The sequence below is a fragment of the Sciurus carolinensis genome, chromosome 11 (genome assembly GCF_902686445.1).
Source record: "Sciurus carolinensis chromosome 11, mSciCar1.2, whole genome shotgun sequence".
In the NCBI taxonomy this organism is placed as follows: Eukaryota; Metazoa; Chordata; class Mammalia; order Rodentia; family Sciuridae; genus Sciurus; species Sciurus carolinensis.
Genome location: NC_062223.1, coordinates 10002413 through 10018688, shown reverse-complemented (window position 1 = coordinate 10018688; position 16276 = coordinate 10002413). Strand labels below are relative to the sequence as shown.

At 41.5% G+C, this 16276-nt stretch overlaps 1 non-coding gene and 1 pseudogene across 1 annotated transcript; one reads left to right on the top strand and one right to left on the bottom strand.

Moving 5' to 3' along the window:
- Positions 1-3852: 3852 nt before the first annotated feature.
- On the bottom strand, positions 3853-9556 carry LOC124958433 (ATP synthase F(0) complex subunit C3, mitochondrial-like; annotated as a pseudogene).
- A 5558-nt stretch (positions 9557-15114) lies between these two features.
- LOC124960866 (U6 spliceosomal RNA) lies at positions 15115-15221 on the top strand. Its single transcript, XR_007104184.1, has one exon. It is a non-coding gene; the product is annotated as a U6 spliceosomal RNA (small nuclear RNA).
- The last annotated feature ends 1055 nt before the right edge of the window (positions 15222-16276 follow it).

Below are 16276 nucleotides of genomic sequence, written 5' to 3'. Positions count from 1 at the left end.
CACCCCTTCCCTCCCTGCAGCCCCAGGACCTCTTGGCTGCTGCCCGCCCACAGGCACCAGCACCTCCCGTCAAAGTCCTGCCTGCCCTTCTCCAGCCCACCTGCTCCCTGCTCTCACAGCTCCAGCCTCTTCCCTCCTAGGCCCACCCCCACTTCTGGCCTCTTCTACCTCCAAAATCTCTGCCCAGTCCTGCCACAGCCCAGGATCAAGTGTCAGCTGTTCCTCAGATGTACACCCTCCCTCCATACCCCGCCCCAACCCTGTTCCAGTGGAGTTTTGGAATAGGAGAGCGGGCTTTGAGATTGTATCACAGGTCACACACACCCACACCCAGACACACATTTCCTGTTATCCTGTGACCCTCCCTCTCTAGTTACAGACTCAGGACACAATGGAACAAAGGAAGTCACCCATGCTGGTTTCAGAGTCCTTAACAATAGACCTGGAAGAGTGAACTCATATACTGCGCCTATCACCTTACTACCACCCACCACTGAGGTGATGAGAGGATGAGAGAAACAGCAGAGGTTTCAGGAGGCAGAGAAGTTGGGGTGTCCCCAGGAAGAGCCCGTGTCCCAGACCCCAAGCAGCGTCTAGTGAGGCTGAGGTATGAGAGCGAAAAAAGAGATTTGAGAAATGAGGTTGCTGGGAGCAACACAGTGCCATGTTTCTGGCCTGGAGCCAATGTCCAGGGTGTCCTGGGGGATGGTGGACAGTAAGTGTTGGGAGTCTGCTGAGGGGCTTCACAGAGCCCCCGGGCACAGGGAAGGATCAGGACCCAGGAGACAGGCTCTGACGTGGTCATGACATCAAGTGCTGGCAAACTGAGAGCAGCCCTGTCCTTGAGGTGGTGTCTTAGTCCATGTTCTGCTGCTTTGACAAAAGGCCTCTAAAGGAAAGTTGTATATTTAGCTCACAGTGTTGGAGGCTCAAAGTTCAAGATCAGCATGTCCCATCTGTTAGGCTTCTGGTGAGGGTCCCCTTGACCGTGGTCACAGCATGGTAGTGATGCAGGAAGGGAAGACAGCTGAGTGAAGAAGAGGACAAAGGTGGGTGGACTTGCTTCCTAACAACCCTCTCCTGCAGAACCCACTCCCCTGTGGAGACTGTCTTTCATCCCTTCAAGGACTGGGCTGCCGGTGACCTGATCACCATCCTTTGTCCCCACCCCTTAAAGGTTCCACCACTTCCCAGCACACACACTGGGACCAATCTTTTAACCAGGAACCCTTGGGGGCAACACTCAAACCATATCCAAATCATAGCAAGAGGGGAGGGTCAAGATGTAATAGAGGAGCTGGGTTGTGGCTCAGTGGCAGAGCGCTTGCCTAGCACGTGTGAGGCCCTGGGTTCCATCCTCAGCACCACAAAAAATAAATAATAAAAAATCAAGGTTAAATTCTAAGAAAGAAAGAAAAAGAAAAGATGTAGAAGGAAACAATTAAGTGGAAAATCCACAGGTGCCAACAGGGACTGCTCGCCCTCCACTAATAATAGAATATTACCGAGCATTTGTGGAGTATTCACAGTGTGATTCTTCATGTGAGTGAATCTGTGAGATACTGTTATTATTTTAATTTTGTGGTGAGTGAATCAAGGCCCAGAGAAGTGAAGAGATCCACTCAAGGTCACACAGCTCAGAAATGGTAGGGCAGGTATATTTGCTTGTTTTTAAAATTTTTTTATTTTGATTTTTTATGGTATTAGGGATTGAACTCAGTGGTATTCTACCACTGAGCTACATTTCCAGTAATCCCTTTAATTTTTTAAATTTTATTTTGAGATAAGATCTTTTTTAAAATATATTTTTTAGTTGTAGATGGGCACAGTATCTTTATTTTATTTATTTTTATGTGGTGCTAAGGATTGAACACAGTGTCTCAAACATGCCAGGCAAGTGCTCTACCTCTGAGCCATAACCCCAGACTTGAGATAGGGTCTTGCTAAATTGCCCTGCTGGCCTCAAACTTGCAATCCTCCTGCTTCAGCCTCCTGAGTAACTGCGATGACAGGCACTGGATTATACTGTACCCAGCATTTGGTTTTGTTTTTTGAGAAGGGGGTCTTACTGTGTTGCCCAAGCAGGTCTTAAACTGTAAGCTCTGGTAATTCTCCCAGCTTGAGTCCCCTGGTAGCTGAGACTACAGACATGTACCACCAAACTCAGCTTCATTACTTTTCATAGGTTCATATTTCCATCTGATATCATTTTTCTTCTTACCTTTTTCAAAAATTGTTTTCAGTTCTCAGAATCAAACCCAGGGCCTTGTAACCTGTTAGGCCAACACTCCACCACTGAGCTCCACCCACAGTCCACTTAACATTTCTTATAATAGAGATTTTACCCTTTTTTTTCCTTTTTTTTTCTTTTTTTTTTTTGTGGTACCTGGGATTAAACTCAGGGCACTCCTCCTGCCTCCTCCTCCCTAGCTGCTGGGATTACAGGTGTCCACCATCATGCCCACAGAAAAGAGGTTTAATTTGCCACCACATTCAGCTAGATTTTACATTTTTTAAAGTTTTAAGTATTGTGGGTCACAATGATGCATGCTTGTAATCCCAGAGGCTCGGGAGGCAGAGGCAGGAGGATCACAAGTTCAAAGCCAGCCTCAGCAATTTAGCAAGGCCCTAAGCAACTCAGCAACACCCTGTCTCTAAATAAAATATAAAAAAGGGCTGGGGATGTGGCTCAGTGGTTGGGTACCCTTGGGTTCAATCCCAGTATCCCAAATAAATAATAAAAATAAAAGGGACTGGGGATATAATTCAGTGGGAAAGCATTCCTGGGATCAATCCCCATCGCCCCACCCATCCTCACCAAAAGTTTTGTCTTCATCTTTGAAAGATTTTTTTGATTGGATTTAGAATTCTACACTGACAGTTTTTTTTTTTTCAGCACAAAAGATATTTCTCCACTGTCCATTTGCTTGCATTATTACCAATAAGAAATGTTTTGTCACCCTTGGCTTCTAAACTTCACTTTTCTTTTCTTTTCTTTTTTTCATTCTTTCTTTTTAAAGTTTCTAATCTTTAACGAGATGACTTTGGAAGTACACACTTTTGTGACATTGACACTATAGCTTTTATAGTCTATAAAAGCACTATAGCTTTTAGAGTCACAGTTTGCTCGTCAGATTTTTGTCACTGTGACAAAATACCTGCTAAAGTCAACATAAGAAGGAAAGACTTTGCCTAAGTACTTTTCTGTTGTTTCGTTTTGGTAGTGCTGAGGATTAAACCCACACCCTCACACATGCTAGGCAAACACTCTACCACTGAGCTACACCCCAGCTCAGGGTTTCAGAGGTCCATGGTTGGCTGGCTCCATTGCCTTGGATCTGTGGTAAGGCAGAATATCATGGTGAGTAGCAGGCGATAGAGCAAAGCTGCTCACCACAGGGCAGGTAGGAAGCAAAGAGAGAGAAAGAACAAGGGGCCAGGGTCCCAATATCCACCTTGGGGGCGCAACCCCTATAACCTAACTTCCTCTCACTAGTTTCTACCTCTGAAAGTTCCCACCACCTTCCCATAGCACCACAGCTGGGGACCAAGCCTTTAGGAAGAGCCTTTGGAGAACACTTGAGGTCTACATCACAACACGTGAAGACACAGAATGACATCTGTAATTAATATGAATGCCAACTTATGTTTTCCAGTACTGGAGACTGAAATAAGGGGTATTCTTACCACTGAGTAACATTGTCAGCCCTTTTTATTTCAAGACAGGGTCTTGTTAATTGTGAGGCTAGCCTTGAACTTGTGATCCTCCTGCTTCAGCCTCCCAAGTCCCTGGGATTACAGGCATGTGCACAGTACCTGGCGAAATGCCAATGTTTTAAGCAGCAATTTCTGTTACATGGCAAACAATATCCAGAAAGCAACCATTAAATCAGAGACCCATAGCTTCAGGCAAGGAAAAACCCAGGATATCATCTGAGAACAGCTGCTGCTTGGGTGAAGGGATCCTGGCATACCAGCGATAAGACGGTTCCAATACCAAGGCCAGAAACAGCCACTCCTGCTCCTGCACCACCTGCATCAGCAAGACTGGCGGCCGTCGCAATCCCGCCAACGCACGGGTCCGAAACTCCCTCGGAATTAACTGACGCACTTCATTCCGAGCCCATCAAATCCCGCGCGGGAATCCCTCTTCAGTCCCCGCCCCTGGCGGAGGCAGCACTGATGCAGAAATTGGTCTCCCTGCAACTCTGGATCGGACCCCGAGCAGAGCGGGGTGGGTGCAGCCAGCTTGGCCCAGGGGAACATCTCATACTCTGTGGGGTTGCCCCAGGGGAGGATCTGTGTGTCAGGGCTGCTTCCCCACTTCTCTTCCCGGGAGGAAGTTCTTTTTATCACCAGTTTTGAGCAATCTATGATGTCTTTATTTATTTGTTTTTATGGTAGTGGGGACTGGACCTAGGGGCGCTGTACCACTGGGCCACATCCCCATCCCAACCCTTTTTATTTTTTATTTTGAGACATGGTCTTACTAAGTTGCAGAGACTGGCCTCAAACGTGTGATTCTCCTGCCTCAGCCTCCCAAGTCTCTGAGATTACAGGTGTGCGTCACCACACCCTGCTCTATGATATGTCTTGCTGTCAGGTTCAGGTTTTTAGTTTGTTTAAACTTCTTGTGCTAAGGATAGGTTGGACTTCTTAGATCTGTATGTGTATAGTTTTTACCAAATTTGGAAAATCTTTGACTATTATTGCTCCAAATATCCCCCTCCCCATTTGGGGTCTGTGTGTATATATATTCAGCCACTTGAATTTCTCCCATGGTTTATTGATATACTTTTTTCTTTCTGTTATTATTATTTTTTGTACTTGGTATTGAACCCAGGGGCACTTTATCACTGACTTATATCCCCAATCCTTTTTCTTATTTAATTATTTTTATTTTGAGATCAGGTCTCACTAGATTGCTGAGGCTGGCCTCAAAACCTGAATTCTCCTGCCTCATCCTCCCCTGCTGCTGGGATTACAGGTGTGCACCACCTTGTCGATACTGATGCACTTTTCTTTATATTCTTTTTTTACATTGTGGCTCATTTGGGGTAGACCTAGCACCAGCCATGTCTTCAACTTCATTAACCTTTTATTCTGCAATGTCTAATCTGCAGTTAATCTCAACTCAGTGTATTTCTCATCTCAGACCTTGTCACTTTCAACCTAGTATGTTTGAGAATTTTTGTGTCTTTCATGTCCCTTCTTAATTCTTGACAATTCTAATATGTTAGTTCTAGGTCCATTTCAATGGATTAATCTTTCTTTCTATTACAGGTCAAATTTTCTTGCATTTTGTATGTTTATAATCATTTGGTTGCTAGACATTATGAGTTTTATTTTTGGGGTGCATTTTGGGTGGCAGGTTATATTTGTATTTTAAAAAATATTTTTAGATGTTGATGGACATATGTGATACTGAAAATCAAATCCAGTGCCTCACACATGCTGGGCAAGTACTCTACCACTGAGTCACAACACCAGCCCCGATATATTTGTATTCTTAGAAGTATCTGGAGTTGTGTCCTGGGACACGTTAAATTACTTTAAAAGTATGAATGCTTGCAATAAGGGGCTGGGATTGCAGCTAAGTGGTAGAGCACTTGCCTAACACATTTGAGGCACTGGGTCTGATCCTCAGCACCACATAAAAATAAATAAATAAAGGCATTTTTGTCCATCTACAACTGAAAAATATATTTTAAAAAGTATGAATGCTTGCATAAAAGATAAATGATCAGATTAGGTTAAAAAGTACAATCAGTGAAAAACTGATAGCCACCTAAAAACAGACATAGGACCAATGGAACAGAATGAAGGCCCAGACACACTCACACATTGCTGGTGGAGTTGCAAATCAGTGCAGCCACTCTGGAAAGCAGTATGGAGATTCCTCAGAAAACTTAGAATGGACCCACCATTTGACCCAGCTATCCCACTCCTTGGTTTATACCCAAAGGACTTAAAGTCAGCATACCACAGTGATGCAGGCACATCAATGTTCATAGCAGCTCAATTCACAATAGCTAGATTGTGGAACCAACCAAGATGCTCTTCAATTGACAAATGGATAAACTGTGGTATATATACACAATGGAATATTACTCAGTCATAAAGAAGAATAAAATTATGGCATTTGCTGGTAAATGGATGAAGCTGGAAAATATGCTAAGTGAAATAGGCCAAGTCCAAAAAACCAAAGGCCGAATGTTTTCTCTGATAAGTGGATGATGATACATAACCGGGGGTGGGGGGAAGAGAATGAAGGAAATTTGGATGGTGTAGAGGAAAATGGGGTGGGAGGGGTTGGGGGAAGGAAAGATAGTAGAATGAGACAGTATTACCCTATGTATATGTATGATTACATACATATACGTGAATGGTGTGAATGGTGTGAGTGGTGTGAATCTACATTGTGTACAACCATAGAAATGAGAAGTTGTACCCCATTAGTGTACAATGAATCAAAATGCAGTCTGTAAAAATAAAAAAATTTAAATTAAAAAAGAGTAAAAAAAATCGATACATAAATTAACAAATTATAAAGCAAAGACTCATGTAAACACTGAGAAATATATATTATAAAAATCTTCAAAAAAAAGAAAAAAGAAAAAAGAATGAAGGCCCAGAAATAAGCCTTTGCATATATGGTCAAATGATTTTCAACATGGGTGCCAAGATCATTCAAGGAAGAAAGAACAGTCTTTTCAACAAATGGTGCAGGGAAAACTGGAAATCCATACACAAAAGAATGAAGTGGGACCCTTACCTCACACCATATAAAAATTAAACCAAAATATTCCAGACATAGTGGCAAACAACTGTAATCTCAGCTACTTGGGAAGTCAAGGCAGGATCACAAGACTGAGATCAGTCTCAGCAACTTACTGAGACCCTGTCTTAAAATTTAAACCTAAAAACAGCTTAGGATGTAGCTCAGTGTTCCATCCCCAGTATAACAAGAAATTAAAAAATAACTCAAAAATGGATAAAAAATAAATCTAAATTAATCAAGAAAAGCATAGACTAATATAAAGAAAACTATAATATGTTGAAAGACATTAAAAAAGAAAGACATTTTAAAAATGGAACAAATGGAAAGATATTCTAGGCTGGACATAGTAGTACAAAATGGCCATTTGTTTTAAAGCAATTAATTGAAATCCCAACAAATTTTCTCTTTTAGTTGATTTAAAAGATCCTAATTTCTTCTTTATTATCATTATCATTTTTTTACTTTGCTTTTTCAGGGTTGGGTATTGAACTCAGGGCCTCACACATGCTAGGCACATGCTCTACCCACTGAGCTATACTCCCAGCTCCTAAACAATCCTAATTCTTATCTTAAAGAACACAAGCCCAGGAAGAGTCAAATTATGTGTAAAAGAATCGTGAAGGGACCTTGCCTTACCAGAAAGAAACACTATAATCAAATCAATATGGTATTGGCAAAGAAATAGACAAACAGATCCCTGGTACCAAATTAGAGATAGAAAACTGGGTCTCAGTCTATTTGAGGATCTACTATATGACACGTGTAGTATTTCAATCCAGCAGGAAAGCTCTGGATTGCTCCATGAATGGTGGCAGCACACAGCTCATTACCCATCCATAAGAAAATATGGTTGGGCTCGTCTCTTATATTAGCCCCCAAATGCCAGAGAAATATGACTCTTAAATTAAAAAAAAAATAACGTAAGAATCTTGTAAGAAAATGTAAAAGAGAAACTATTTTTGTACTGGAGATTCAACCCATGGATGCTTTACCACTAAGACACATCCCAGGCCCTTTTTAGGTTTTTATTTTGAGATAGGCTCTTGTTAAGTTGCCCAGACTGGTCTTGAACTTGGGATCTGAGGGATTTATTGTAGCAATGTTTGTGTTGCCATTTAACTGGGAACAAAGCAAAGGCTCACAGATAACCAAATTCGACACTGTGGAGCATTACAGTCATTAGAAAGAGTGAATCAAGGCTATGACAGTTGATGGGCTGGGGCTGCAGCTCAGTGGTAGAGCGCTTGCCTGGCACGTGTGAGGCACTGGGTTCGATTCTCAGCACCGCATATAGATAAATAAAAAGTAAAAGTCCATTGACAACTTAAAAAAATTAAAAACAGACTATAACCATTGAGAGTTCCACAAGGCAGTTGTTGACCAATAAAAAGAAAAGTGCACTTGGTAAAATAATACTAATTAAAAACCAAACAATAATTACATTCTGTTAATATATACACACATATATTTTTTCCTTAGCTGTAGGTGGACACAATACCTTTATTTTTAAATTTTTACGTGATGCTGAGGATCAAACCCAGGGCCCCATGCGTGTCAGGCGAGCGTGCTACCACTGAGCCACAGCCTCAGCCCCACATCCTCTGCTTTTGCACTGACACATATCTACCACTATGAGTAAGTTTATTCTTTTTGGGGCTGGGGTTGTGGCTCAGTGGCAGTGGGCTTGCCTAGCACATGTGAGGCACTGAGTTCGATCCTCAGTACCACATGAAAATAAATTAAAAAAAAATAAATAAAGGTATTTTTTTTGAAGTTCATTCTTTTTGTGTCTGTGTGCTACTGGGATTGAACTCAGTGCCTTGCCCACTCCAGGAAAGCGCTGTATACTGAGCAATATTCCCAGCCTCATGTAAGTCTATTTTTTTTTAAATATTTTTGTAGTTGTCAATGGACCTTTATTTTATTAATTTATGTATGGTGCTGAGAATTGAACCCAGTGCCTCATGCATGCTAGGCAAGTGCTCTACTACTAAGCCACAACTCCAGCCCCATGTAAGTCTATTCTTAATTATATAAGTAGGAACTAGGTATGATGACATATGCCTGTAATCCCAGGAACTCAGGAGCCTGAGGAAGGGGGATCACAAATTCAAGGCGAGCCTCAGCAATTTAAGGAGAGACCCTGTCTCAAAATAAAAAATAAATAAATACAAAGGATGGGGATATGGCTTAGAGGCAAAAGCAACCCTGGGTTCAATGCCTATAGCCAAAATAAATAAAATAAAATGAAAAGGACTGTGATGTAACTCAGCATGTGCAAAGTCCTGGATTCTAGTCCCAGTAACACAACACACATACACATGCGTGCGTGCACATGAGCACGCACAAGGGATAAAATATGAGAAGACATATATCAGGGAGTTAACTGGAATTATCTGGGGGTGGGGTGGGAAATATGTGTAGAAAGGGGTAGAATAAAGCAAAAAAAGCAAACACACACACACACATATGACTACATATTTATCAAAGTTCAGAAAAACAAAACCAATAGGATACATATGTACGTGTGTAAGTGCACGCGTGCGCACACAGACAAACATATCAATAAAGAAACTGATTCACACAGTTTGGAGGATGGCCCACGATCTGTCATCTGCAAGGTGGAGACCCAGGAAAGCTGGTGGTATAAGTTTCCTTCTTGGGAACAGCAGAAAACTGACGTCCCAGCTACACCAGGCAGAGAAAGGAAATTCTCTCTTCCTTCACCTTTTTGTTCCATTCAAGTCCTTGCGGGACTGTGTGATGCTCACCCATATTGGGGGAGGTCATCCCTTTATTCAACCTACAGTTCAAATTTGGTTCTCATCTGGAAACACTACAGAGATACACCCAGAAATCAGGTTGAACCAAACATCTGGACACCTCATAACCCAATCAAGTTAATAATGATCAAAAAGCACCACAGTATATATATGCATGAATATAAAGTTGTAAGTGACCTGTGTTCTAAAAACACTGTAAATTTAGACGCATGTTCTTCTTCAGAGTGGTCCACCCGTGGGCTTAGAGCTTCTCCTCGTCTCCCATCTGGTTGACTGAGAATTGCTTCGGAAGGAGTTAGTCACATTTCCAGTCTTGCCTGTGTGTAAGCTGGACACTCTTGTCATAGGAAGCCCTAAAAAGAGTTGCAGGTATGTGTATGGAGATGTCATCACATGCAAATGAATGTGGGAGGCTTGGGGGCAGGGCATCTGCTGCAGATATGTTGTGCTTTCCAACTACAGCCATGAAAGAAATATTGAAAAAAATCATTTTTTTGGCACCAGGGATTGAACCCAAGTTTGCTTACTCACAGAGCAACCTCCCCAGTCCTTTTTTATTTTTTGTTTTGAGATAGGGTCTCATTAAGTTGCTGAGGCTGGCCTTGAACTTGTGATCCTCCTGCCTCAGCCTCCTGAGCCACTGGGATTACAGGTATGAGCCACCGCATCCAGCAAGATGTTGAAAATATTAACCACACTATTGGTGGTTAAGAAGAGCTCTTGATTTGTTTTTTAATTTATTTTTATTGTAAACAAATGGGATACATGTTGCTTCTGTTTGTACATGGAGTAACAGCACACCATTTGCGTAATCATACATTTACATAGAGTAATGATGTTTGATTCATTCCGTTATTTTTTCCTTCCCCCCACCCCTCCCACCTCTCTTTTCCCTCTATACAGTCCCTCCTTCCTCCATTCTTGCACCCCTCCTACTCCCCATTACGTGTCATCATCCGCTTATCAGTGAGATCATTCGTCTTTTGGATTTTTCAGATTGGCTTATCTCACTTAACATGAAATTCTCCAATTTCATCCATTTGCCTGCAAATGTCATAATTTTATTATTCCTTATGGCTGAGTAATATTCCATTGTGTATATATATCACAGTTTCTTTATCCATTCATCAATTGAAGGGCATCTAGGTTGGTTCCATAATCTGGCTATTGTGAATTGAGCAGCTATGAACATTGATGTGGCTGTATCTCTGTAGTATGCTGATTTTAAGTCCTTTGGGTATAGACCGAGGAGTGGGATAACTGGGTCAAATGGTGGGTCCATTCCAAGTTTTCTGAGGAATCTCCACACTGCTTTCCAGAGTGTCTGCACTAATTTGCAGGCCCACCAGCAATGTATGAGTGTACCTTTTTCCCCACATCCTCTCCAACACCTATTGTTGCTTGTATTCTTGATAATCGCCATTCTAATTGGGGTGAGATGGAATCTTAGGGTAGTTTTGATTTGCATTTCTCTTATTACTAAAGATGGTGAACATTTTTTCATATGTTTGTTGATTGCTTGTAGATCTTCTTCTGTGAAGTGTCTGTTCATATCCTTAGCCCATTTGTTGATTGGGTTATTTGTATTCTTGGTGTAGAGTTTTTTGAATTCTTTATATATTCTGGAAATTAGTGCTCTATCTGAAGTGTGAGTGGCAAAGATATTCTCACATTCTGTAGGCTCTCTCTTCGCATTGCTTATAGTTTCCTTTGCTGAGAGAAAGCTATTTAGTTTGAATCTATCCTAGTTATTGATTCTTACTTTTATTTCTTGTGCTATGGGGGTCCTGTTAAGGAAGTCTGATCCTAAGCCAACAAGGTGAAGATTTGGACCTACTTTTTCTTCTATAAGATGCAGGGTCTCTGGTCTGATTTCAAGGTCCTTGATCCATTTTAAGAGCTCTTGATTTTTGAGTCACCACCATATGTTGAAATGAACACCCTGCCTGAGCTGCACAGGCATGATCTCTAGATGTTACCATCACACTCCTTGTGACACGGCAACCAGTATCTCTCCTTCACTTCTGCACAGACTGCGGGAAGTGGCAGGAGTGGAGTTTGGGTCATCTGTGCTGGCTACGATTAATTCTTTTTTTTTTTTTTTTTCTGTTGTACTGGGGATCCAACCTAGGGTCTTATTCATGCCAGGTAAGTGTTCTGCATTGAGCTTCATCCCCAGTCCTGCTGATGACATTTAACCCAGAAGGTAAGTGCTACCTCGAAGGGCATGGTCAGTCTGATCAGGAGTCAGTTTCTTCAAGCAAAAGGTCTATAATACCCTTCAGGCCAAAATTCTTTTTTTTTTTTTTTTTTTGTACTGGAGATTGAACCCCAGGACTCTTTATCTTTGAGCTACATCCTCAGCCCTTTTTTATTTTTTATTTTGAGACAGGATCTGGCTAAGTAGTTTAAGACCTAGCTAAATTGCTGAGGCTGGCCTCAATTTTGAGATCCGCCTGCCTCAGTCTCCCAAGTAACCGGTATTACAGGTCTGTGCTATCATGCTTGGCTCAAGCCAAAATTACTAGAGCTATTGCAGAAGGATGGGCCCTACTTTTTTCTCTGTTAGGCACTTTGCATTTGGTTGACAGGATGGTGACACTGCTGGCATTGGACAGGACTTTATTACGGTCATGGATAATCAGAGAGTAGACAGTTTTAAACTACATAAAAGTTTTGAAAAGTCTTCATGAGTCTTCGATCTTCAGGACGGTTTTAGGCAGAGCACACATAAGACCTTCCTTAGGGCTCAGAAGACCATATGACATGTGAAAGTGTGTTCATTAGGACAAAGGGAACAAGAGCAAATGAATGCTGCTCGGCAACAACAGGCTGCTTTTGTAGAGTAGGAAAACTTCACATAAATTTGTTTTTCTTTCTCCTTCCCTCTTTTTCTTTTTTTTCTATGAGACATGGTCTCACTACGGTGCCCAGAATGGTCTTGAATTCAGCTCAAGTTCCTCCCTGCCTCAGCCTCTGGATTAGCTAGGACTAGAGGAGCTTAACATTTTAAGATGCAACACAGTCTTGAAAGGATGTCTGTAGGGCTGGGGATGGGGAGAGGCAGAGAACTTGCCAGCATGAGGCAGGCTCTGGGCTCGATCCCCAGCACTGAGTGAGTGAATGAATGAATTTTAAAAAAGGAAATCTCTAACTTGGCAGTTACTGCTGTGAACACTGAGACAGCTCCCCAGCCTCTCTGGTGAGGTGGGATCTGGGCTTCCAAGAGTCTGCTGGCTCTAGGTCACCTGCAGCAGGCAATGGGCTAAAGAGCGGATGGGAAGGCAGCATCCGGGCTGGATTGGCTCTTCTGCTGATACAGATGGTCCCTGACTGTAAAAGATGATAAGCTTCAGCAGAGACTGAACTCTGAATTTTGATTCTTCCTGGGCTAATGTCATGAGATATGACACTTCTGATGCTGTGCAGTGGCAGCAAGCCACAGATCCCAAGGGTAAACCACCAACAGACTACAGTGTACTGTGCTAAGCTATGATGTTTGGTGGTTAGGTGTGTTCAATGCATTTTGGACTGAATACACAGGGACGCAGCCCCACTGTAAGTTTAGGAGCATGAGGTACTCTGCTCCATGGTTTGGTTCAGTCACCTGAGCTCTGTGCCCCGTGGTTCACCGTCAGGTAGATAGAGCACCTAACCTATTCAGGGGGTGGTGTAGCTATGAGTTCCATCCATTCCTCGAACAAAGGTTCACTGAGAGCCCCCTTGTACTTGTGCTGAGACAGTGCTTGTGAAATTCCGGTGCTGAAACACCGCAGCCCCCAGGCTGTCTTACAGGGGACGAGTTGCTGGATACTCACCTCACATGTGACAAGCTGCTGGGGACGTGAGATCCGAGGTTTCCTGGAGGAAGGAGCATCTTGGGTGACAAAGTGTTGGCCAGGAGACAATGCCCAGGGCAGGAAGAGCAGTGGCAGGCAGGGAATGGCCACATTAGGGAAGGACACGTGGGGACAAGTGCATGATGGCTTGGCCTTTTCTTGTCTGTCTTCAGCCTCCAGGAGACATTTATTCATTCATTCATTCATGCATTCATTCTGTCCCTACTTAGCCTCGTCCACCACCTCCTCCTGTGATGATCCTCCCCAAACACAAGTTATTTTGTATTTTCACAATACTTCATATATTTTCTAAAAATAACATAAATACTGGATCATTTTTCTTAATAGCCTGGTTGTAAAAGTTTCAGAGGTTTTTCTTTTACAAAGAATAAATAACTTAGTGCAGTGGTGCACACTTCTAAGCTCAGCTACTGGGGAGGCAGGAGAAGAGCAAACTCCAGCCCAGCCCTGGCAAATCAGCCAGACTCTGTCTCAAAATTAAACAAAACAAAACAAAAAAAAAAAAAAAAACAGAAAAAGGGCTGGGAGTGGAGCTCAGTGGTAGAGCCCAGGATGTTGGAGGCCCTGGGTTCAATCCCCAAGACAGAAATAAATAAATAACAGACAAGATATATTATGACCCAAAATATCACAATATATGTCAGTAATATAAAAATGATCTTCAGCTATCTCAGACATTTGATGATAAAGATTAGAGGAAAAATGAAACCAATTAGATGTCAGTTACCAAATGGAGAAATAATACTACAAATATTTACCATTTAGAAGTTACCATTTTAATTTTATTTTTTATTTATTTTTTATGTGGTGTTGAGGATCGAACCCAGTGCCTCATGTATTCTAGGCAAACACTCTTCCACTGAGCCAAAACTCCAACCCCAAGGAGTTACCATTTTTAAAATGAAAAATTAAAACATACAAAGCATTGTTTGCCCTGATAGTTTTGATAATTATTCATAACAAATAATTCAGATGTGAAAAAATTTCCTTTTCCATTACCCTTGGTCAAATTGTTAAGATGTCCATTAGCACCTTCAACTTGGGTGTACGTGTTGCTTCATATAAGCTCACTTCCTTTTTTTTTTTTTTTTTTTTAAGGAAAACATTTAGACTGCTTCTCTCGTTTTGTTTTTTGTCTGATGAAATCAATGTTGTTAATGCAGATTTCTGATCAGTTTCTGATTTCCTGTCAGATTATTTCATAATATTCACATTTTCTCTTTGTGTTTCTTCTATTATTCACAAAGAACTGGAGCCTACATAAAATATTTAAATACTAGTATACTCCAGTGACCATTATTTAGTACTATTCACATAGTGTAACATCTAGCAAGATTAGTAGTACTACACAGAATCTTGTGTTGAAATTATCAATTTAAGCACATAGTTTGCTTCTAGAAGGTGTTATTTCTTGGAACATTTTTAGGATTTTTATGAAGGATACAATGCATAAAAACTTATTAATATTTTAGTTGCAGGAAGGACATATTTATGTGGTATATGCAACAGTTGAATATTATTCAGTCTTGAAAAGGAATGAAATTTTGACACATGCTACAACATGGAGGAAACTTTATGGCATTATTTTGTCCTAACTGTTGTTATTTGAGGTGCTGGAAATTCAGGGCCTCATGCATGCAGGGCAAGCACTCTTCCACTGAGATACCTCCTGCCTAAAGACATCATTCTAGTGCTTGCTTTGGCAGCACGTATACTAAAATTGGAATGATACAGAGAAGATTAGCATGGCCCCTGTGCAAGGATGACACGCAAATTTGTGAAGCGTTCCATATTTTTCATAATGGGGTGTGGGAGGAGGGCAAGAATGGAGGAAGGAGGGACTGTATAGAGGGAAAAGAGGGGTGGGAGAGGTGGAGGGAAGGAAAAAATAACAGAATCAATCAAACACCATTACCCTATGTAAATGTATGATTTCACAAATGGTATGCCTTTACTTCATGTACAACCAGAGAAACAAGATGTATCCCATTTGTTTACAATAATGATAAATTTAAAAAAAAGACATCATTCTAATGAAGAGGGCAGCTGAGGTATGATTATAGGATTCCACTTCCTGGGGCAACCCAAATCATGGCAAAGTAGAAATGTGAGTGTCAAGGGCTGGGGAAGGGAGACTGGGGAGTCAGTGTTTAATGGGGCAGAATTTTGGTTTAGGAAGATGAAGTTCTGGAGATGGATGGTGGTGATGGTTACATGACAATATGAAAATACTCAAGGCCACCGAGTTAACCATTACACCTATGATGATTAATAACATAAATTCTACATATTTTACCACCTTTTTTTTTTTGAGCCAGGGTTTCATTATGTTTCCCAGGCTGACCTTGAATTCCTGGGTTCAAGTCATTCTCCTGCCTCAGTCTACTTCATAGCTGGGGTTCCAGGTATGCACTGATGACTATACTATTGAAAAGTGACATTTGGGGTGGGGTGGAGGGAATGGGAAGTAGAATGGGACAGGCATTACTACCCTGTATACACGTATGATTACACTACTGGTGTGACTCAGCACCACATATGCTCGAGGAATGAGAAGTTGCCGAGGAATGAGAAGTTATGCCCCATCTGGGTATGATGTGTCAAAATGCATTCTACTGTCATGGATAACCAGTTAGAACGAATAAAAAATTGCTATGTAAAAAAAGAAAGGAAATTTTAATGTATTCTACAACTTGGATGGACTTTGCAAACATACTAAATGAAATAAGCTAGACACAGAGGGACAAATATTACATGATTCTACTTCAGAGGTACTTAAAATAGGCAAATTCATAGAGACAGAGTTAAAAAAGAAGTTGCTAGAACTGGGAGCAGGAGCAAGGAGTTGTTTA